The sequence below is a fragment of the Ambystoma mexicanum genome, chromosome 3q (assembly GCF_040938575.1).
Source record: "Ambystoma mexicanum isolate Mex_15411 chromosome 3q, UKY_AmexF1_1, whole genome shotgun sequence".
Taxonomy (NCBI): Eukaryota; Metazoa; Chordata; class Amphibia; order Caudata; family Ambystomatidae; genus Ambystoma; species Ambystoma mexicanum.
Genome location: NC_090926.1, coordinates 719268127 through 719291167, shown reverse-complemented (window position 1 = coordinate 719291167; position 23041 = coordinate 719268127). Strand labels below are relative to the sequence as shown.

At 48.4% G+C, this 23041-nt stretch overlaps 1 protein-coding gene across 11 annotated transcripts in view; it reads right to left on the bottom strand.

The window, feature by feature from the left end:
• TNRC6C (trinucleotide repeat containing adaptor 6C) overlaps nt 1-23041 on the bottom strand; it is a 1467646-nt gene that overhangs the window by 364201 nt on the left and 1080404 nt on the right. The gene's annotated exons all lie outside the window — the stretch shown is intronic.

The window sequence follows — 23041 nt, the reverse complement described above, 5'->3', positions numbered from 1 at the left end:
GAAGACGAAGTAGCCCTATGAACATTTTAGTTACATATAATCCAAGTTCCACATCATGGGCATCTTCATTGAATTCGTAAATGCTAAATACCTCTACTCATCGGATCTCAGAACACATTTAATTAAGAGAGAAAACTTGTTCTTAAATAATAATATAAAACAGCATGCAGTATTAGACTCAAAGCTGATTATGCATACAAAAATGGGCTACTGTTGGCACAATTCAAGAATTGCTTTCAGAAAAAGCAACACAGAGCTCAGTAGCCATGTTACTGTAATAAATGGGATCAAGCACCCCCCCATAAGACTACAAAATAAATGGATTCCAATTCAGACCCTTAGACCGATTAACCAACAATTTTCATCATTCACAAATTCAGACTTCATCCCATTTTGGTAAGCAATAGCCCTTGTTCCACGCATGGTGTATTTGACTGTTTAGCCTATCCTATTAACAGATAATCATAAGATAAAGAAGTATGGACAACTGAAGCATCTGCAGTATTAAGACAACACAAAGCTGTTTAAAAATCCAGGAACACACATGAGGCCCATGGTGCGACCGTAAAAAGAAAGCTGAAGAAAGCTGATAAAAATAAAGAGTTGCCCATAAGAAGGCCTAGTAATTAAATGCATCAACGACAAACATGTAGGGAACAAAGGCTATCTGTGCTTGATGAAAATTGTTTGCTAATTGGTTTAGGGGTTCGAGTTTGAATTGTTGCACTATGTTTTTGTAGTCTGTATTCATGTGGTCTTACATTTTATATAAAGTGTTTAAGGAAACTGTAATAAATTATCTATTTAATTGTAAGGGATCTAAGGACAGTGTTGGGTAGATTTTTCATTTCTATGCCAAATCTCCAACCGTGAGATCCCCAGCACTTTTTGCTGGACTAGTGCATTTTTTGGTTTGTTCTCCTGAGTAAGTGTGAACCTTTTTCCCCACTCACTCATCTTTTACTGTGTTTTTCAGAACCCTGGTTCATTATTTATGTACTACTTTTATGGAGTCATGTTTTCCTCCACATTTTATAAGGCATCGGTAACTTACTTGGTAGCACAGCACCTTTTGTGCGGTGCTGCTGGGAGCCCTTTGGGCTTCCCTTTGTATTTTCTTTTGTTTCCCTTGTGTGAACTACGGTTCCCAAGGGTAGAGGGATACCTTTTATCCCTTCTACATTTTCCATTGTGAAATCAGCACACCCCACCTTATGTGCAGTGTTGAGAGGTTACACTGTATCCCCTTTCTGACTGTCCGGTAACATTTCTAGTACAATGACAACCATACCAGAATGGCCGGTGGCAGTGGACGTATTCTACCAACATTTGCATTATTTCTACCCACAGGCTGTGTTCACAGCCCCGTTAATGCACAGAAGGGTCACCGATGAACACAAAATGTTTACTCACCGGAGTGACTAACATACTCCTAGTCCTCCATAGTCCTCTTTTCTCCATCCTATATGGGTGTCCCTCGCTAGGGCCGGGCACCAAACCTTTTTTTTCACCAGAAAAAGAACACTTTCCCTTTGAATGTATATGCGTAACCCTGTCCGCCCCAGTCCCCTTTGATGCGTCAGCTGTATTGAACTGCTCAACCTCGCTGCTCTTATTTTAGGAGGAAGGATGATGGGACGTATGGAGGAAAGGGGACTATGGACTAGGAGTACGTTAGTCACGCTAGTGAGTAACAATTACTCCTACGTCCCATCCCCTTTCCTCCATCCTGTATGGGCCACAACAACTGATGAAAACACCCTGGGAGGAGAGCTTGATAAGCTATGCAATCAGATTACAAACACGTCAGCCCTGGTGCTGGTATCCAGACAGTGTTTGCAGAAGGGCGATGGAGTGGCCCATGTCACAGCTCTGCTAATTACTTGCCACGGTCCGTGAGGTTGGAAGGCAACAGCCGCCGCCTTGGCACTTATAGCGTGAGCGTGAATGCCCCTTGGAGACTCCTTGCGCTGAGCCTTGCATGCCTCTTGCATGGCAGCAGTCATCCACCTGGCTATTGATGCCTTGGACACTTATTGTCCAGACTTGAGCCTCCAAATGTGATGAATAAGGCACCTGTCTTGCGAAAGGCCTTGATCCTGTCGCAATAGAAATTTTAAGTTCTTCTGACGTCTAAACCGCAGAGAGCCTTTTCGGCTTCTTCCTTGGGACTTGGAAAGAAAGTGGGGAGCACAATCTCTTTGATAACGTGGCGAGAGACCACTTTTTGTAGGAACCTGATGTGCGTGTGGAGCACAACCTTGTCCTGATGAAACAGTGTAGGGCTCGGAAGCCACCACAGCCTGAATCTCACTAACTCTGCGAGCTGAAATAAGTCATTAGTAGCGCTGTTTTGAGCGTGACCAATTTGATGTCCACTCTGGCCATGGGCTGAAATAGTTTGTGTGCAAGGTCGCTAAGATTAACGTTAAGATCCCAGACTGGGTACGGGTGTCTGACAGGCGGGTAAAGTCTGGTCAACCCCGTTAGATGCCTCTTCACCACTGGATTAGCTAAGGAAAAAGTTAACCTGTCTGAGTTCTTGTATGCGCCAATGGCCGCCAGGTATGTTCTGCAGGTGTCGACCTGGACCCCTGATCTGACTAAGTACACAAAGAAAAACAACAGCTGATGCAGTACACTACGATCTCCTGGGACCAGAAGCAGAACCTGGTCCATTTGCTCTTGTACAGCTTTCGAGTAGCCTGACTACCGGATGATTTCTAGATTGTCTTGGGACAGCTGGAGATGTTGCAGAGTTAGCTGCTTAGGTACCAGGCTGCCAGGGCTAGCCTCTCCGGGCAAGCGTGAATCACTGCCCCACCCCCCATACTGCACCAGGAGCGGGCCCCTCCCCAACTTCTGGTTGGGCTGACAGCTGCCATAGGTCTGAGAACCTAGGCCTGGCCTGCCACTGCGGTGCTATGAGGATGAGATGCAGCTGCCAGGATTGTCCGATCTTGCAAACAACCTTGTGGATGAGTGGGGTAGGAGGAAGAAGTGTACGCCCGCATCCCATCCCAGGGGATCTGAAGCGCATGCACGAGGGAGCCGTGCCCCGTTACCCCCAGAAGGCGAACTGCTGAAAAGTGCATTTGCTCTCCGTCGCAAACAGGTCTGTGATCAGGTGACCCCCAACTGCTGTAGGACTCTCGTGTTCAGCTGCCACTCCTAATTGTCAGAGCCCATCCGACAGTCTGTCTGCTTCAAGGTTCGATTCTCCTGGCAGATGCACCGCTGATATCCAGATGTCATGCTCGATCGCCCAGTTCCAGATACTAAGGACAGTCTGCATTTGGTGAGTGTGGGGGGGGGGTTTCTTGTGCCCCCGATTGTTTATGTACTAAATGCAGATAGAGTTGTCGGTATAAATGCAAACCGTACTGCTACCGATCAAAGGCAGGAATGCCTCGAGTACAAGCCAAATGGCCATCAATTCCAGCCAATTGATGTTGTTTTGTGGTTGGTCCTGGACCAGAGACAGTACAACTGAATGAGTCCCCAGGGTAACACCCCACCCCTGGAGGGAGGAGTCCATAGTCATAGTATGATCTGTCTGAGACAGTCTGATTGGTCAGCCCACCATGAGGTTCGCATCCTGCCCCCACCACTCCATCTGTCTTGTGAATACCTTTGGCGCCGAGTTCAAGTTGACTGAAAAAAGCCCTTGTGCGAAGGACTTCTGGTGTTTTCACCTATGATGGCAGGGTTACCTGACCAGTTGCCTGGACCAGCGATCTTGGAAACCCCCAAAACCACCAAAGGATCAGCCTCAGTCTGATGGAGTGGCCCTGTGAGAAGCTCTTGGCTGCTGGCTTGATGAGAATGGTCAGGGACTTAGCTGTCTGTGAGCTGCTCTTCTTTTTATCGAGTTCCTCGTCAGTTGAGGAATGGAACAAGTCACTGCCCTCGAAGGGTAGGTATAGGATCCAGTCCTCAACATCGGGATTGAATCTGGTTGCCTTGAACCATGCGGTCCTTCTGAGTCTAGGAATTACCCTACCAAAGCATAGATGGTATATTATGTTGGCCGAAAACCAATCGCATCATATGCCCTACATCGCCAATACAGAATCGTCAGCATAACCATAGAGCGTCCATTTTGTGCATTAGATCCACCATTTGCCTTCCTTGTCTTTCTGTTCAAACACTTTGCACAATGTATTTTATTTTGTTCTTCTCCAACACGAAGCAAGGCCACAAGTTACATGTTGAGAGACCGGCCCAGACAGAAATGCCAAGCAGTAAAGAAATACATTGTTTTCCTCCCTCACGAGTCCTTGAAGGCGAGTAGAGGCATTTAATCACCAAGCCAGGTGCCAGCCGGTCTCGCTGAAACTGTAGAAACAGGCCGTTAAGGCATGAATTATACTTTCCTATCGGCCCCCCTTTCGGGGCCCTCTTTAGATCAGGCTGACCGCTAGTTCACAAATAAAAGCTAGAAAATAGCATGTTTTGGAATGTGTCTCTAATACGAACACAGTTTGCTCGCTAAACAAGTGCTTTGTGTTCTCCATAACAAAGAACCATGTCTGCTTACTGCAAGTTGCAACAGTTGCCAAACCAAGTAATATAGATTAAGAAAGAAACGTGTCATAATGTGTCATATTTGTCATAATTGTCAATTACCGAACCCTAGCTCAAGAAGATACATTATGGGTGTTTTGATGTGTCACAAAATGATTGTACAATTGTCTTTTCGTATATATACTATACTGTCGTAGAACGCTTGCTCTCTTGCGTCTCACAAAGTCTGGGTGACACACGTTGCGAGACGTTAGACCCAGTCGGCCGACAGACTATTTGCTTTGCAATAAACCCTAGTACTTGGAAATCAATCCTCGTGTCTGCCGTATCCCTGGGTGCATAGTTATTGTGCCTTGTTTCCATACGTGAGGGTCTTCAGGGCCTGGCAAAATGGCACCCTCCCCCATTTGCTCCATCATGTACGTTTGCATTTGAAGAAGGCGAAAACGAATCGAGGACGAGGCCGTCTAACCGGGATCGAAAGGTGTTTGGTGCGCCCCTGTGAAAGTAATGAGACTCCTTTGCAGATCTGTACACAACCGGTCCCTGATCGACGAGCAGCGGCCAGAGAGCAAAGAAGGCGAGGGTCCCGAAATGAGGCAGATTGAGCCAGATACACAGTCAGAACGATTCTTGAGAGACGAATTGATTGATCAGGTGAGTCGTGCCCCGATTCTTAACAGTCCTGATATTGGTTGAGGGTTGCTCTTGCAAGATCAAACGCCCAGGGTAAGGTACGAAGAAGATAAACATGCCTGGGAAATTGTCTTCCTGTCTAGTGGGATTTTTCCACTGTGGTAGACAATCTTTAGAAACTGGCCAGGCTGCGCCGCCCATAGGGTCGCCAGCATTTGAGATGTATGTGAAATATGGAATAGGAGCAATAATGTTTAATCAAATTTGGCATAGGCAGACCAGACATGTAGTAGATTTGCAGTGGCCGAAAGACGGTACTTTTCAGATGGTCCGAATAGAGCACTTAGAATCAGTATTGCTGCGCAAGAAAGCACACCCCGCGACATTTGACGTCATAAGAGACTGGAGGAAAGAAGTTAACCTCTGTTTAAAAAAGTAGGGAGAAACATGCGCGCAGGCATAAATCAAACACGGAGAAAGTGATAGAATTAGAAGAGAGAAAATGGGATGAGGATATCAGAAGAGGGGATAGCAGTATCCAATTAGACATACAAAAGATATATCCACAACAAGAATTGCATGCATCAGATGAATAAATAAATAAGATTTTGAATGAAAAAAGACAAGAACGCCCTCAAAGTAAGATTGACATAATTGCATCAGTACCCATTGCTCCACCTCAGTTGCCACCCCCCATCCCTGTTGTTCCAACTGCACCGTCTCCCCCTGCGCACGTGATACAATTTCCCCCACTGCCGACAGAGCAGGAATTAGCAGCTGCCTTAGGAGACAGTGCCACGGAGGCGGGGCCTGCACAGAGAGGAAGCACTAGAGTAATGCCTAGTACGGTTAGCAGAGCAAGGAGAGAGGAGCTTAAAGAATGGGCAGAAATGTACATTGAAGGAAATGACGAGGGATCCATGCTGAATGCAATGTGCAACTATCAGAAGCTCGGTGGGGGCGTGGCCTGGAGCTGATGGTGAACGGAGGCTGAGTAGCCGAGCTCCGGCCGAGACGCTGCATCTGGATCCTTTTAGGCTGGCTTTGCACGCTCCAGCGACTGAAAAAAGCAGCCACGACGGTAGAAGAAGCAATCCCCAGCAGGGGCCAACAAATTACCAAGTTAATCGGAATAGAGGAACGCGGGAGACCGCGTTTGAATCAGTCTCCCCCCGCCGTCCCCTGACACTATCGCCGAGCGGGACGAAGATGCCGACAGCCCTCATCGCAGCGGACACGCACAACAGCCTCCACCCGCACTCGAGACAGCACCGTCCCCCGATGCCAATGACGGTCGGAACGCAAATGTTGGATGCCGCCGCCACAGTGAGCTTACACGGCGAGTGACAGAGGGGAGGGCGCCCGTGTGAATCTCTCCTACGCAACGAGGCGCAGATCAATACCGGGTACCTTAACCCCGGTGAGCTGCGTAGCACAGAGCCCGCCCCAGCAGAGGGAAGAGTGCCCCGCCTGCAGCATCTGAGAGCACGATAGAGGCTGGGAAACGCCGAGAGCAATCATTCAACACCTTAGTCTGAAATTAAATCTCCGAACGCCCGCACCCGCCGAAGGAGAGACCCGTGCTGGCGAACATCTCCGGAACGGAAGGAGAACCAACAAGCCGGGTTACAGAAAACAAGGGCGCCTTGCCTTCCCGCCTGGCCCCCGATCCAGCGGACCTTAGTGGGGAGGGGACCTGAAAAACCAGAGGTGAGGAGAGAGGGGGGACGTGCAAGCTAATAGCGGGGCCACAGTGGCTGCCCTACAACTCAGAGCACTGACGCACACCACCTTGGCGCATAAAGCCCTCCCCGGATCCGAACAGGAGGTGGAGGACGTTAACTCCTACTGGAGATAAGGAAGCATTAGTCCCCCCATTATTGGAACTACCCAGGCCACACCAAGGAGCTGGATAGACATTTGGCGCACTTGAAACTAGGTATTCTGGGCGAAGCGGGCCATAAGGTTAGCCCTCGCTCCACCTAGAGACTGCCACTGACCAATCCCAGCACACCTATCCAGATTAGAGCTCCCTTGCCCTGACCATCATCAGGAGCCGAAAAATATTGCCACTGTGATAAACCAGGCACCATTGTACCAAAACACTGCCATGGCCGCTAGGGGCAAAGCTAAACCGGCCACAATGGACACTTTTGTCACTGCCAAAATGAAGAGCTGGACCAGCTTACACCCTTCCACCCCCAAACCCACACAAACAAAGGGAGCGGACTCCACTGAAAGTCAATCCCAAGTGCTAGAAGCCATTGCATCACTGCGCACATTCATGGACTCGAAGATAGATGAATTCAGATCTGATATCCAGATGGTGCGCCAAGATGCCAGGAACTTAACAGAAAGAGTGACGAACTCTGAAGCAACCGTAAGGGAGACGACTGAAAACACTGTCGAGTTGAAGGCCAAGGTCGTAGACCTCGAGAGGAAGGTCGCCATACTCGAGGCGAGGGCTGAAGAGGCAGAGGGAAGGGCCAGACGGGGCAACATCAGAATATTGGGAGTACCGGAAGGTGATGAGGGCCCGAACCCAACAGCATACATAGAGTCCCTACTGCAACAAGAAATAGGCGCAGGAAAACTCACACAAGGATTCGCAGTTGAAAGGGCACACAGGTCCCTCCAAAAGAACCCCCCCCCGTGGCTCACATCCTCGCCTGATAATTGCCAAAATACTCAATTTCCAAGACCGTGAAACCATCCTGAGGTACTCCAGGGTGAACGTGGCAACGCCAAAATAACCATTTAGCCAGACTACACCCCAAAGGTCCAAAGGGAAAGAAACTCATTTGTGCAGATTAAGGCCAGGATCCAGCAATTAAATTTAAAATACATGCTGCTTTATCCATCAAGGCTGAAGGTCATCTTCAAGGGTCGCGCAGCTGCCAATATGTGGATGGAGGACAACAATGAGGGAAAACCATTTAACAGCACACATGAACCACCAACACTTGCTGCATCGCAACTCCAACGCAAAACATAGGCAATCTGCCACCAAGGAAGTAACCTACACTATAGTTAGCTAAATAGATTCGGCCCTCGCTTGGCCCCGCACCAGGCACAGGACTTAACCCCCCACGAACAGACCAGGACAGGCCAGTTGCCTGACCGACCCAGCTCAAGCCCGATACCCGGATGGGTCCTGGCGGTGCGAGAGCACCCGAGCACCGCAAGAAAAATGCAGTCGCTGGGCGCACCAGTTCCAGTTTTGATAAATGTTCTACTGGTTACACAGTCTTCACATTACCACAATTGAAGAGGCAGAGGGCAGAGTCACCACAGATTTTGGATAAGATCAGAACTAAGAGCCGAGAACGGGAAAGCACTGATGGGAATCAACGGCTGCTGCACGGTATCAGAATGGGCAGATATAAAGGACACACCACTCCATCCCAATGGCAACACAACTGAAAATTATGACATGGAATGTACGCGGCATGGGCTCATACTTAAGAAGGAATCGGATTCAATCCTATCTCTGCAGAAAGAAGATCTCGATTGCAATGCTTCAAGAGACCCACCTATCCGAGGAGTCCTCATCCAAGCTGGCAGAACGATGGGGAGGCACCGAGAAAGGAGCACCTTACTCCAGCTATGCTCGAGTGGGTGAATCCGAACGTTCCATTTCAACTGCTAGGCACGGAGGCCGACAGAGAAGGCAGGTATTTAATAATGTGGGGAAGCATCGAGCACACCGCAGTCTGCCTGGTGAACTCCTACTTTCCGCATCATGGAATACCCTCACACCTCAAGACAATATGCGCCAAGATGGTACACCACAGGGAAGGAACCTTCATATGGGGAGGCGACTTCAACTGCGTCAGAAACGGAACCTTGGACAGATCTATACCCCCTCAACAACCACATAACGCTGCCACCCAAGCACTCAATGACACGCTGGAACACCTCAACTTGGTGGACATTTGGAGAGAACACCACCCGGCCGAGAGAAGTTACTCATTCTACTCGGCCCCACACAAGATCCACACAAGGATTGACTATCTCTTAATCGACAGAGAATAAACCCAGTTGGCAGACACCACAGCATACCTGGGCAGGTCGATCTCTGATCACTCGCCGTTAATTATGCAATGGAAATTAAGAGGACCCAGACCACCGATTCCGACATGGAGAATGCCCATCGCAGCCCTCACTGATCATTACTTCAGAGAAGAACTGGGTACCAAATTAGAGGACTACATTGATGCCAACAAAGGATCTGTATCAAGCTGGAGCACGCTGTGGGAGGCTATGAAGGTAGTGACACGTGGAGAAGCGATATCAGGGGCAGGAGGCATCCGGAAGCACTTGATGGCGACGCTAGAGGAGCGATAAGCCGAAATAATGCGCCTCGAAGCCTGCTCCGACGCCACTCCCGAGGTGGAAGTGACTCTGCAAGAAATTTGCGTTGAATGCCGCACAGCCTGGGACAGGTTGGCCAAATTTGATTTCACAACAAACACCGCCAGGGCCCATAAGGAAGCCGATAACCCAGGCAGACTACTGGCCTGGTTGTGTAAACGCGAACAGCCGAGACACCTACCGACAGAGATCACCGACGAAAATGGGACAACACATAAGTCACAACAAGATATCAACAACGCTTTCTCAGAGTTTTACTCCAAACTATACTCCCACGACAAGCAAATACCCGTAGACGAAATTAAGACCACCCTGGAAGAAATAGGACTCCCGAAGCTATCCGAAGAACAGAGAGGCATTAGACGCAGAAATCACCACAGAAGATTTTACGGAAGCAATCAGGTCTCTGCCCACCTGCAAGACTCCTGGTAGCGACGGCCTTCCACCCGAATTTTACAAAGCCTACGAAGCAACCATCACCCCAATACTGCACAAGGTTTTCATAGATTCATACGAAAATGGAATTCTCCCCAACACCATGAAAGAGACAATCATAATCCCCATGCTCAAGCCAAACAAACCACCCAGAGACTGCGACTCGTATCGCCCACTAGCGATGCTACATTTTGATAGCAAGATCCTGACCACTATTCTAGCCAAAAGACTTGCAAGGGTGTTGGGAACATTAATTCATGATGACCAGAATAGCTTCATCCCCGGACGCAATACCACGGCTAACCTGAGAAGGCTTCAGCACATCACGGCGGAAACCCACACAAGAAACGAAGATCTCGCGGTGCTTTCACTTGATGCCATCAAGGCCTTGGATTCCATATTCTGGGAATGGCTGGTTGAGGTGCTGAGAGAGTTTGGATTTGGAGAAGGCTTTGTGAGATGGATCAAAGTACTCTACAATTCACCCATGGCGAGAGTGAAGACTGGAGGACTGATCTCAAAACCCTGGGCGACACAGCGAGGCACCAGGCAGGGATGCCCATTGTCACCGATGTTATACATTTTAGGCTTGGAACCGATCGCCATTTATCTTAGAAAGCAGTTCTTTGACACAGGCATCAAATTGGGCATCCATTACTCCATAATATCTCTATACGCGGACAACGTGCTCTTATACCTGAAGGACCAACATGTAAATGCACAAATCATACTAGACGTCCTTGACAACTACGCACTTTACTCAGGGATCAAGTTCAGCAGATCGAAATCCTGTGCATTCCTACTGGCCCGACTCAGAGACCTACCAGAAGACGACCTGCCGGCTGTGGGGATAAAATGGCAGCCTGAGGAATTCCGATATCTGGGAGTCAGTATACATTGCACTCCAGAACTCACACACGACCACAACACCGAAATAACAATGAAAGGACTCTGCAAATCCATGAAATTTTGGTCGAAAATACAACTCACAATGATGGGCAGAGCAGCCATTGCAAAAATGATAATCCTCCCTCGCTTTTTATACTTTTTAACAAACATCTGCTACTTCATCCGTCCACCCTTCAAGAAGCTGGAAAGGTTAATCGGAGACTTCCTATGGGGCCCATCCAGGCACAAACTACCCCTATCAATTCTCATGTTGCGTCACAAAGAAGGTGGAGTGCAACTTCCTGACTTTCAAATGTATTACTTAGCGGCACAGCTTAGCCACGTGACGAAATGGCTTCAGGATGAGTCGAACACTGAGCTGGAACTATTATGACAGATACCCTCCAATCTGTTCACCAAAGAGACACTCTGGAACCCACTGAAACAGACGCCGCCATGATTGCAAAGCTGGGCAGACAGATCTGGACCAGAACCCGCTCTACCCTGCAATTGAGCCATCCATATTCGCCCAACACCCCTATCCTGGTGGACGCATGTAAAACTACAACAGACCTTGCGGTGGCCAGAAGCTGGGAGAAAGCTGGGATCTATGCATGGGGGGGACATGTTCGAAGATGGGAAATTCAGAGACTTTGAATCAATACAAATGGCAGAAGGACTCACCAGCGGCCAATTTCTGTGTTATCATCGACTCAGACAAATTGCTCAAAGAAAATGAGACAACTGGCCCGAGGAATCCAGTCCGGACCCTTTTCTACAAGAGATGCATGATCTAAGACGGCTGGAAGCCAGTGTCCCGGCTCTACAGCCGATTGATGGACAAACCCAACCCCAAAAGCACATCACTAAAAGAAAGGTGGGAAACCGACCTGGGTATCACACTGACGGACAAAGAATGGGAAAGGATACTACTTTATCCCAAGGAGGCGTCTAGAAACACCAGATTCAAGCAAATACAAAGGAATGTCCTTTACAGGACGTATATGACCCCACAGAGGGTGGCCAGCTTTAACAAGACAGCATCACCGAATTGCCCCTGGTGTGGCACTGACGCAGCTGACCTGCTCCACATGTTCTGGACCTGTACTAAGATGATGCAACTCTTGTCCAAAGTCAAGCAGACCTGCACAGCAGCTGGCATCACCAGATACAAATGGGATCCGAAAGAATGTTTGTTAGGAGCCCACCCCAGAATGAGTAAATATAAGCACATAGCCAAGCTGATGGACCTATCCTGCATCCTTGCAAAAAGAACCATTGCAATGGCTTGGAAGTCACCTGGACGTCCGAGATATGAATGCTGGATTAAGGAACTAGAAAGGTGGACCGAATCAGAGACCAGAGCATGGCAAGAAGGGGCCAACTCCGGAGTGGATGAACCAAACAACACCCTTGAATCGTGTAAAGTCCTACTGAGAGACATACCCTTTACTGCGGATCACAAACCCCCCTGAAGGGAACGCCCAGACCAGCATCATTTCTGAAAGAGACTCACCTTAACTCACGAAGATGCCCGATTTAGACCATTCTCTGCATTTGAACTTTTGCTCCCCCTCACCCCTGCCCCCAAACGGAAGTTGAAGACATCATAGCATCAAATGAAGACTGTTTGTTTATTATGTTGTCCCCCCCTTTTTTTCTTTTCTTTCTCCCTGTTTTGTTAAATGTTACCACACGTAATGAAAAGACGAATTGTTAATTCCTAATTTGTCACGTGTTAATCAAAGCTCATATGATTAAATACCAATAAAATATGTTTAAAAAATATATATATATTTTTTAAAAAATCAGAAGCTCAGTGAAAAACAGGTATTGTTAGAATGCATGGGGGAGTATCTTATGGATAGAAGGAGGAAATTAACTGGTATGGTAGCACCACAGAAGTTGCTTTTTCGACCGCATGGCTCAAGGCAACCAGATTCAATCCCGATGTTCAGGACTAGATCCTATACCTACCCTTCGAGGGCAGTGACTCGTTCCATTCCTCAACTGACGAGGAACTCGATAAAAAGAAGAGCAGCTCACAGACAGCCAAGTCCCTGACCATTCTCATCAAGCCAGCAGCCAAGAGCTTCTCACAGGGCCACTCCATCAGACTGAGGCTGATCCTTTGGTGGTTTTGGGGGTTTCCAAGAACGCTGGTCCAGGCAACTGGACAGGTGATCCTGCCATCATAGGCGAAAACACCAGAAGTCCTTCGCACAAAGGCTTTTTTCAGTCCCCCTCTCAACCATCTGCCTCAGACCCACAAAAGCAATCAGGTCCACAGCACCCAAAAATTCAATGACGGCTGTACTCAGGTCCACAGCACCCAAGTCGGGGGAAGACGGGCCCTGCACAGTCAAGCTTGGCACTCACGGTTCATGGACTCATGGGTGATTTTGGTGGTTTCTTCGGGCTTCCGACATCCCTTGCCATCACCCCCTGTCTACCCCCCCCCCCTCGTCAGTTGAGGAATGGAACAAGTCACTGCCCTCGAAGGGTAGGTATAGGATCCAGTCCTGAACATCGGGATTGAATCTGGTTGCCTTGAGCCATGCGGTGCTTATCATGACGGTTGCCACACATATAGCCCTGCTCGCAGTATCTATGTGCGCCACTGTGGACTACATGATGGCCTGTGCCACGTGTTTCGCTTCTGCAAGGCCCGCCTTGAAAGAGTCTGGTTTGTCAGCCGCGATATCCGGCAAGAAGTCTGCTATCTCTCTCCACAAATGTTGGTTAACCGCTAACAGGATGGCGTCGGCATTGGCTTGCCTGAGGTGAAGTCCTGCGTTCGAGAAGACCACCTTCCCGTAGGCCTCAGGCATTTTCTCTTCCTTGCCCAGCAAAGCTGAAGTTGAGGTGCTCGTGGTGGATGTCTGGGACTTGGCCTTGCTGCTGCAATGACTGAAGACAGTGGCTGGGGGTGCACTGACAAGAGTAGAGTGTCTCCCTCCAACTACCTGAACTTTGCGTCCAACCTTTTATTTGTTGACTGAGTAGAGTGGGGCTTGAGCCATCCCTTCTTCGCAGGGGCCTCCACATCCTTCTGTAAAGCAATGCCAGATCTGGATTCTGCTTTGATGGTGAGCCCTTCCGCCAGTACCCCCTACACCAGCAGCTCCCTTTGTGGCTGAGGAATGCCCAAGTAATAGCTAACCCGGCAATCCTATCATGGAATGCCCTCGCTGAGGAAGGCCTATCCTGCTCCTCATCTGTGTTTTGTTGGTCACCTGTGTTAGAAGGGGCCCCTGGGTCCGCAAGCGTTAGTTGTGCCGCTGAAGAAGGCCCAGGCGCTGGCGGTGTAGGCACTGCTACCGGAATTACCGGAGGCATGGGCAACGGAGGTCGAGGAGGTAAAATCTGTGCAGGCACCGGAAAGGGGTGGCGGCATGGGAGGCAGAATCTGTTACGCTCACCTGGCTCCCACAGGGGCGTCAGTCGGACCCGGACAGCTGCGGTCTCCACCCACGTGATGCGTAGTGCAGCGATGACTGACTGGATCTGCCCTCCTAATCTTGTCTGCTTAACCCGTAGAAATATTCTCCTGCAAGTGGAGAGATGGATTTAGCCACTTGTGGATTCAAGTGATGGCACCCCCACAGTCCTCCCCAACTAATCACCTCCGAAATGCCCTCACAGCAATCTCACCTTATATTCTTGAAAGATGAGCTCTCCATCCTGCGTGGATTTGCAGGGGTGCGTCGATTCCAGTTACTTCACTAGTTTGAAGGCTCAGGAGAGTTCCAGAGAGTACTGACTCGGAGGTTCCTAGTGAGGACCAGTAAGTATTAAGTTCATAGAGTTCAATATGTCCGATGTTCACTCTTGTTCCCCCCTTCCTTTCTAGTCTTGCAGCTGGCTTGTGAAAAGATGCTCTTGTGGCAGCTGGTGGCGCTCAGGTAAGAGTCTGTATTACCCGGCGCTGTCCGGTAAATGTTGCACGTGGAAAACGTGCTGTTTTGTCTCTCTTTACAGATGCGGCACGTGAAAATATGGAGAGTCACAAAAGGATGCCTCCGGTGGTAAATCAGGTAAGTCTATGGTGGTAAGAACTAGATTTGTTGGTTCCCTCGGCGCACCTTGTGGTTTTCTTTTGTCTCCTAGGTGCTGAAGTTCGGCGAAGAAATGATGGAGGCAGCGCCGACCCGAAGGATGCTGTGAAGACTGGTGAGTATGGCGCGGCGCTGCAGCTGGAGGTGCAGCGCGTGCAGAAATGATGTTCTTTACAGGTCCGGAGACGAGATGGATCCAGAATCAGGTGTGGAATAGAAATAAGTTCATTTTCTAACCTTGTCCCTTTCTTTCCTCTTTGTTTTAGGCACTCCGGATTCGAGGCGGGCGTGGCAGAAGACTGGATGCAGGCTGCAGGCACGGTGAGCGTTACACTGCTGGATGCAGAATAACGCGAAGCGTGTGTTGCTGGTCGGGCGTTGTTTAAATAGCCTCAAAAGTAGTCCGGTAAGAAGTCCCTAGAACCACACCCGAGTAAAACATAGTCCCTGTAGAAAAATAGTCCCTTTCAGGCTTCATGTTGGATTGGAGTCATTTGCAGCATGGTCTGCCTGAGGTAAGTAATGACTATGAGCCTGGCTCCTTAGGCGCCAGGACTGATTTCTACTATGAGCCTGGCGCCTAAGGTGCCAGGACTGAACCCAGATAGCCCCTAGCCGGGGCTGCTGAGGTTTTACTAAATGTCTAGATGCCTGCTCCCAGAGCTGATGGGCTTGGTCCGGATGACTGGGGGTAGGCATCATGACAGCACACCCCTCCCACCCCCCCCCCCCCCAAGGCCCCTCCTAAAGTTGTTCTTCCCCTGGGCCCTGGTTTGTCTGGGAAGTTCCGATGGAATCTTTTCACCAACCAAGGTGCATGGACGTGGTCACTAGGTTCCCATGACCTTTCTTGTCGTCCGTAGCCCTTCCAATCGATTAAATAAAGTTTTGATTCAACCATCTTGGAGTCCAGGATATTTTTTACCTCGAATTCAGGTTCTCCATCTATCAATATGGGGTCAGGTGGTTTGGTTAATCTTGTTCCTGGTTGAACTGGTTTTAAAAGTGAAACATGAAAGACAGGATGAATGCGCATATTAGAGGGTAATTCCAATTTGACGGCTATCGGGTTGATAATGGCCTTAATAGTGTAAGGTCCCAAATATCTAGGGTTAAAAGTCCGAGTTCCCTTCAGAGGTATGTGTTTTGTAGCCAGCCAAAGTTGATCCCCAATCTAGTATTGTGGAGCTTCACTTCTATGTTGATCAGCATTTTCTTATATTTCTCTTTTGCTTGTTTCAAATTTTCTGTTGCCTCTTTAAAGGCTTGTGTAATAGTAGAATGCAAATGACTAACTGCAGGCATTTCTAAATGCTGAGGCGAATCTAGTTCTGAGGTTCGAGGGTGATGTCCATATATGGTATAAAAGGGGCTTTGTTCGGTTCCTTTAAAACTTTTATTTTTGACGGCAGAGGTTCACAAGACACAAACTTCAAGGCAACAAGCATATAAACCAGGCATAGCATAGAACATCATAATGATTACAAAATATAGTTCCAACAGTGGTTACAGAGCATCAACATATAAAGAAGGACACAAGAGAGGTCACAATGCATGGATGGAGACTGGAGACAAGCCAGATCCGGGCGTGTTCTCACTTTGGTTGTTGAGATACGTATTAAATTTTCTCCAGATGTTCCTGGGGCGAGATTGGGCGGGCAGCATAGTCAGATATTCCTCCTCACAGTTCCGTGACCATGTGAGCATGCCCAGCCATTTCTGAGAGGCCGGTGGGGAGGAGCGCTTCCAGTTCTGGAGTATACATTTTTTGGCAATCATGCAACTTATATTTAAAAACTTTTTCAGGTGTTTAGTCTCGTCAGTCCTCCAGAACCCAAACAGAACTGCCAAAGGATCGGAATCAATTACAGTTTCAGTTACTGCACTTAGTGTATGTAGTGTATGGCACGAAAAACGGCAGTTGAGGGAGACTTTTTGGGTGTGGCAACACATATCCTCCCACAATTCATCAGGTATTTCTAGGCCCAGTTCAGTCGACCATCCGTCGCGCGCCCCGAGAGCCGGAGTGGGGATAATGTCTTGTAGAATTTGATACAGTGAAGAGACGACACCCCGTGCACCGCCCGGGTTAGCGATATATGCTATTGCCGGGTTATCTGGGGGCTCATCAGGAAAGGAGGGCCACATGGAGCGGAACGCGGCGCGGAGCCTGTAGTATTGAAGAGTCTCTAGGGGGAATCTGGTGTGCCCCGGTCTCCAAGTTTGGGGATCTATGAATTTGCCTTTGGGATAGAAGTCGGATAGCGCCCGGTACCCCAGTGCACCCCAGTGTCGGGCCAGAGCGGTATCCAGCGTGGGCTCCAGGCCAGGGAAGGCCCATACGGGAAGCCATTTGTAATATGGGGAGGGCCCACTTGTCGAGTATAGCAGACGTGACCAGGCATATAAAGTCGCAGCAATAGGGTTGATGGGGGAATCAGGTGCATAGTGTCGATGTAGTATTAAGGACATTAAGTTGATACCAGCAGACGCAAGCCGATCCAGTTTGACATGTGGGCGCACTGGAGAGCCAGGATACCAATGAGTAGCATGCTGGGCCTGTCCCGCGATCCAGTATAGTGCTAGGTCCGGAGCAGCAATACCACCCCGTTTGTATGAAAGTGCCATGTTGGTCCACTTCTTGCGCACTGGTGCCGGAGTGCCAAAGGAATTGTGCACAAAGCGTATGCAATTTAGTGAAGTAAGCCCTTCCAGGCCATATGGGTATATTGCAAAAGGTGTATAAGAGCTTGGGGAGCAAGATCATTTTAATAAGAGATAGTCGGCCAGCAACGGACAACGGAAGAGTGCGTCATTGTGAAATTTTGGTCTCGACTGTTCGTACTACAGCTGAGTAATTATCGGCGAGCAAGGTGGGTTTAGTGAGGGATATCTGCACCCCAAGGTATCTAACACCCTCAGGGGCCCAGCGCAGGGGATACTCAGTGGTGGGCTGTAGAGCAGCTTTAGTGAGCGGGAAGATCTCCGATTTGGAATAGTTAATCGTAAATCTGGAGTGGGTGCCGACGCGGGTGATGTCTCCAAGTATGGGGTCTAGGTGGGTTGAGGGATCTCTGACGTATAGTAGGACATCGTCAGCATATAAAGTTATTATTTCAGGATCGTCAACCAGTCTTATTCCTTTACGCGAGTGTCGTGCACGGACAAAGTCCGCCATTGGTTCTATCACCAAAGCGTACAGGATCGGGGAGAAGGGGCAACCCTGTCTGGTGCCTCTGAATAGCGTGAACATCTCGGATGTTAGTGAGTTAACTCGTACCCGCGCAACAGGAGAAGTGTATAATAATTTAATGAACCCTATCATGTTTGGGCCAATAACTCATTGTTTCGAGGACCAGCCACATGTATTTCCAAGAGACCATATCGAAGGCCTTCTGAGCGTCCAGCGTAACCGCTACGGCCTGGACGTCTTGATCTATACGGGACATAACATTAAACAATCTCCTGATGTTATGGGAGGTGGACCTGCCGGGAACAAAGCGTGCTTGGTCCTCTTGTACCAAGTGCGTCATAATGGGCAGAAAGCGGTTAGCAATGATCTTAGCAAAGATATTTGTGTCGAGGTTCATGAGAGAGAGAGGTCTATAGGACCCGTGCTTGTCATCAGGTTTACCCGGTTTGAACAGCACCGTGATGGCCGCTTCCCGCATGGAGGGGGGGGGAAGGATAGAGGCACGGAGTGCCTCAATCCAGACCTCCAACAGCCAGGGGGCCAGAATAGCTATGTGCTCTTGGTAGAAGTCTGCAGTGAGGCTGTCAGGTCCCGGCGCCTTGCCTTTAGGTAAGTCTGAGATAGCAGATACTATCTCGTCTAGCGTAAACGGGGCATCCAACTGGTCCCGGGTCTGTGGGGACATTTCCGTAGTGGGGATCTGGTCAAGAAGCTCTCGCATATGTTGTTCAGTGTGCTCTACGGGCTGAGAGTAAAGGGATCTATAGAACTCAGTAAATATATCCAGTATTTGTTGGTCTGCCCATTGAGCGTCACCATTTTGATCTTTAATGGAAGTGATCTGCGTTCGGCCCAGTTCCCCCCTCACAAGTGTCGCAAGCATTTTCCCGGGTCTGTCTCCCTCTCCATATTTCCTGGCGGCCTGCGGCCGGCTGAAGTAATGAACTTCGCTGGTAGCTAGTGTGTTAAATACCTGGAGTTCATCCGCGATTTAGGCAAGAGTGGTGGGGTCAGTTCCGGAGGAGCAACATTGCTCCAATCTTTTCAGCTTGGCCTCAGATCGCCCAAGAGCGACTCTAATAGCTTTTAACACCCCAGCCTCCCGGGAGATAGACATACCCCTAATGTAAGCCTTAAAGGCCTCTCATCTAACCGCGGCGGACGTGTCCTGAAGAGAGTTAAGTTCAAAGAATGACTCAATGTCAGCTAGTATCTCACAAACACAATGTCTTTTAGGGATTCGGACAAAGCGCCAGGTGCAGAGTGTTGGATTGGGAGTTCCCAGTCCTAAGGACAGCGTAATTGGAGCGTGATCCGAAAATGTGCGGAGCAGAATGCATGTATCTTCCACCCTACCCATGGCCTCTCTAGAGACCAAGAACAAATCTATCCTGGACGAGCTATCGTGTACAGAAGAGTAATAGGTGTATTCCCGCTTCTGGGGGTGAAGTGTTCTCCAGGCGTCACAGATGTTGAGCGACTGCATGTGGCCATGCAGCCTGCGCGCCGCACCAGACAGAGCTCTGGTAGCCGTGGAAGTTCTGTCCAGGACAGTGGGATATAGTGATGGGTACTCCCAAATTTTTTGTTTTCGGGGGGGTCAGGTCTGTAAACAGGGAGAGTGAAGGAAGGGAAGAGAAGTAACAGACTGACTACCCCTCTCTTATAGGTCTTGCGACACAACAGATACAGGTGCTGGAATACTGATATATAAATTTACAGCAGGAACCTTATGGAAGAGACAATTGTTGAGCAGAGACCGTTGAAAGTATATAAATCACTTTAATAGTTAATAGTAAAATTACATATATTGCAAAAACCATGTAATAATAGGCTTTTTCATATCTCACTCATACCATTCATATCAATTCACTCATTCTGTGACATTCGGGTTCAACAATTTAATGTTTCCTTCTAACATATTAGTTGTTGGTAATATGTATGACATTGGGAAAAAACAAGCATGGATTTTCTGTAGGTCGACATATGTTTCGGCCCCTTTCAGTAGTACCATCGTTGTCTACGGTGGTCTGAATAGTCAATGTTGGGCCATCTTCAGGACAGTGATGATTTAGTAAAAGCTTACAGTCTTCACCCTTATTCATATGAAAAGCCAAAGCTAAAAAACACAAATTAAACATATATTACATTGTGTAACGGTCTGATCACTTTTGGTTAGTCTCAAGGTAATGGCTTAATTACTATGCCAGAGGAACTGCACCAACCTGTGGCCGAAAAAATTGTTATGGACCGCAGAGAAAAGATTTGATTGTAGGGTATCTTCTATATTCCCTTTATCTATAGCCCTAGAGAAAAGGGACAAAAACAAGGGAGGTTACTGCCTTGTTTAATTGCTACAAAAACATTTTGTTGTCGTGTGGCATATCAGAGCAAGCTTACAGTTCCCCCTTGGAGGTGGGTAGAGCTTCAGATTTCTGTATTCAGAGATAACGAGTTTGAATGCCGATGCAATGAGCCTCATCTTGAAGACATCTCACGATGCGACACTGAGTTACAGAAATCTGAAGCTCTACCCACCTCCAAGGGGGAACTGTAAGCTTGCTCTGATATGCCACACGACAACAAAATGTTTTTGTAGCAATTAAACAAGGCAGTAACCTCCCTTGTTTTTGTCCCTTTTCTCTAGGGCTATAGATAAAGGGAATATAGAAGATACCCTACAATCAAATCTTTTCTCTGCGGTCCATAACAATTTTTTCGGCCACAGGTTGGTGCAGTTCCTCTGGCATAGTAATTAAGCCATTACCTTGAGACTAACCAAAAGTGATCAGACCGTTACACAATGTAATATATGTTTAATTTGTGTTTTTTAGCTTTGGCTTTTCATATGAATAAGGGTGAAGACTGTAAGCTTTTACTAAATCATCACTGTCCTGAAGATGGCCCAACATTGACTATTCAGACCACCGTAGACAACGATGGTACTACTGAAAGGGGCCGAAACATATGTCGACCTACAGAAAATCCATGCTTGTTTTTTCCCAATGTCATACATATTACCAACAACTAATATGTTAGAAGGAAATATTAAATTGTTGAACCCGAATGTCACAGAATGAGTGAATTGATATGAATGGTATGAGTGAGATATGAAAAAGCCTATTACATGGTTTTTGCAATATATGTAATTTTACTATTAACTATTAAAGTGATTTATATACTTTCAACGGTCTCTGCTCAACAATTGTCTCTTCCATAAGGTTCCTGCTGTAAATTTATATATCAGTATTCCAGCACCTGTATCTGTTGTGTCGCAAGACCTATAAGAGAGGGGTAGTCAGTCTGTTACTTCTCTTCCCTGTCCAGGACAGTGTCCAGAATAAGGTTCAGATCCCCCCCCCATATGATCTGCACCCCTACGAAGCCCAACAGTATGGTAGTGACAGTGTCAAAGAATTCCGGAGAATCTACGATGGGACAGTAAGTGTTAACCAGCAGGTACTCTTTATTGACCAGTGTGCAGTGCAGTATAACATAACGACCTTCAGGGTCGATGGAGCACAAACTTGATTGATCTGTGAATCATCGTGAGAACGCCCCTAGATTGTGTGGAATAGGAGGTAAAGAACCTGGCAGGACCCCATGACGGGGCAACAGCCCTCGGGATGAGTCCATTGGAATGTGTCTCTTGTAGAAGCAATATCTTGCAATTGAGTCTGTTGGCATAGGCCACGATCTTACGGGCCTTAGTGTGATTGCTCAGCCCCCGAATATTCCAGGACATTATGACAGTAGCCATTTCAGAGGCAGGCATCTACCCACACAGTACCCATATTTCAGTGAACATCCCAGATCCAGTGATGGCATGAGCTCCCAGAGTTGGAACAGCAAGTGGGCATGTGGCCCTTCAGCATGCGCGCCGCAAAGCCTCGTGTGCCTTTTTGAAAAACCACCCCTTTCCCACCCCCCACCCTCACCACTAACCATGGATCAGCAGTGCAAACATCGCCCACCCTTAACTGCGCACAGTTGGGCCGCCCCCAACATGGCCCAACCTGCTCTAGGGCCCAACTGGGGCCAACACATACCAAAGGTTTGAAAATAAAACAGTGCAATCACAATGGGGTGCGCTGTTGCCGTGCGCCAGCGCGCTTGGAGCCAAATGGCTCTGTTACAAAACGAACAGTGGTGGCGGACACACGACGCAGGCCCAGCCCGCGAGGCGGGTAGTCGGGGACTGCACACGAGCCCCTGCGGTTCCAAAACAACCCAAAACAGTTTCGACAGTCAAATAGTGTACATCCCCATGCCCATATATGGGGAACGGGGCATATCGCAGAGAGATTAAAGACCTGCGTTTGAACAACAGGAAGACAGAAATCGAGGTAGGACAACAAAACAATACAAGATTAGCTCTGTGGAGTGCCTCACTAACACGCCAATAAGGATGTGCGCACTAATGCTGTAGCTCGTAAGGACTGCAGGGACAATATTCAACACAGGCGCAGAACGTTACAGTGAACAGAGCAACCTTACCAGTAACGCATTTGCAGATTAAGTTAACAAGTCCGATAAATGTCTACAATCCTTGCCATTCGCAATCAATTATCATTAAAGCCGTCTCCAGAGCCCTGAAGCGGTATTTGCATCTCGATGAATTTCACCGCCTCGTCAGGGACGGTGAAAAAGTACAGTTTGCCTTTATGGGTGAGTTTGAGTCGTGCAGGGAATAAGATGGCATATGGGACATTGCGTTCCTTGAGCATTTTCTTGATGCCGAGGAATTGACGTCTCTCCTGCTGCAGCGCTACCGAAAAGTCTGGAAAGATTCTGATAGTGTGAGACTCCAGTCGCAGCTCCCCCTTCTCCCGCGACAGGCGAAGGATGAGGTCCCCGTCAGGGTAATTAAGAATCTTGGCTATAATGGGTCTGGGGATATCTCCATGTCTGGGTCGCGGGCCCGGTGAGC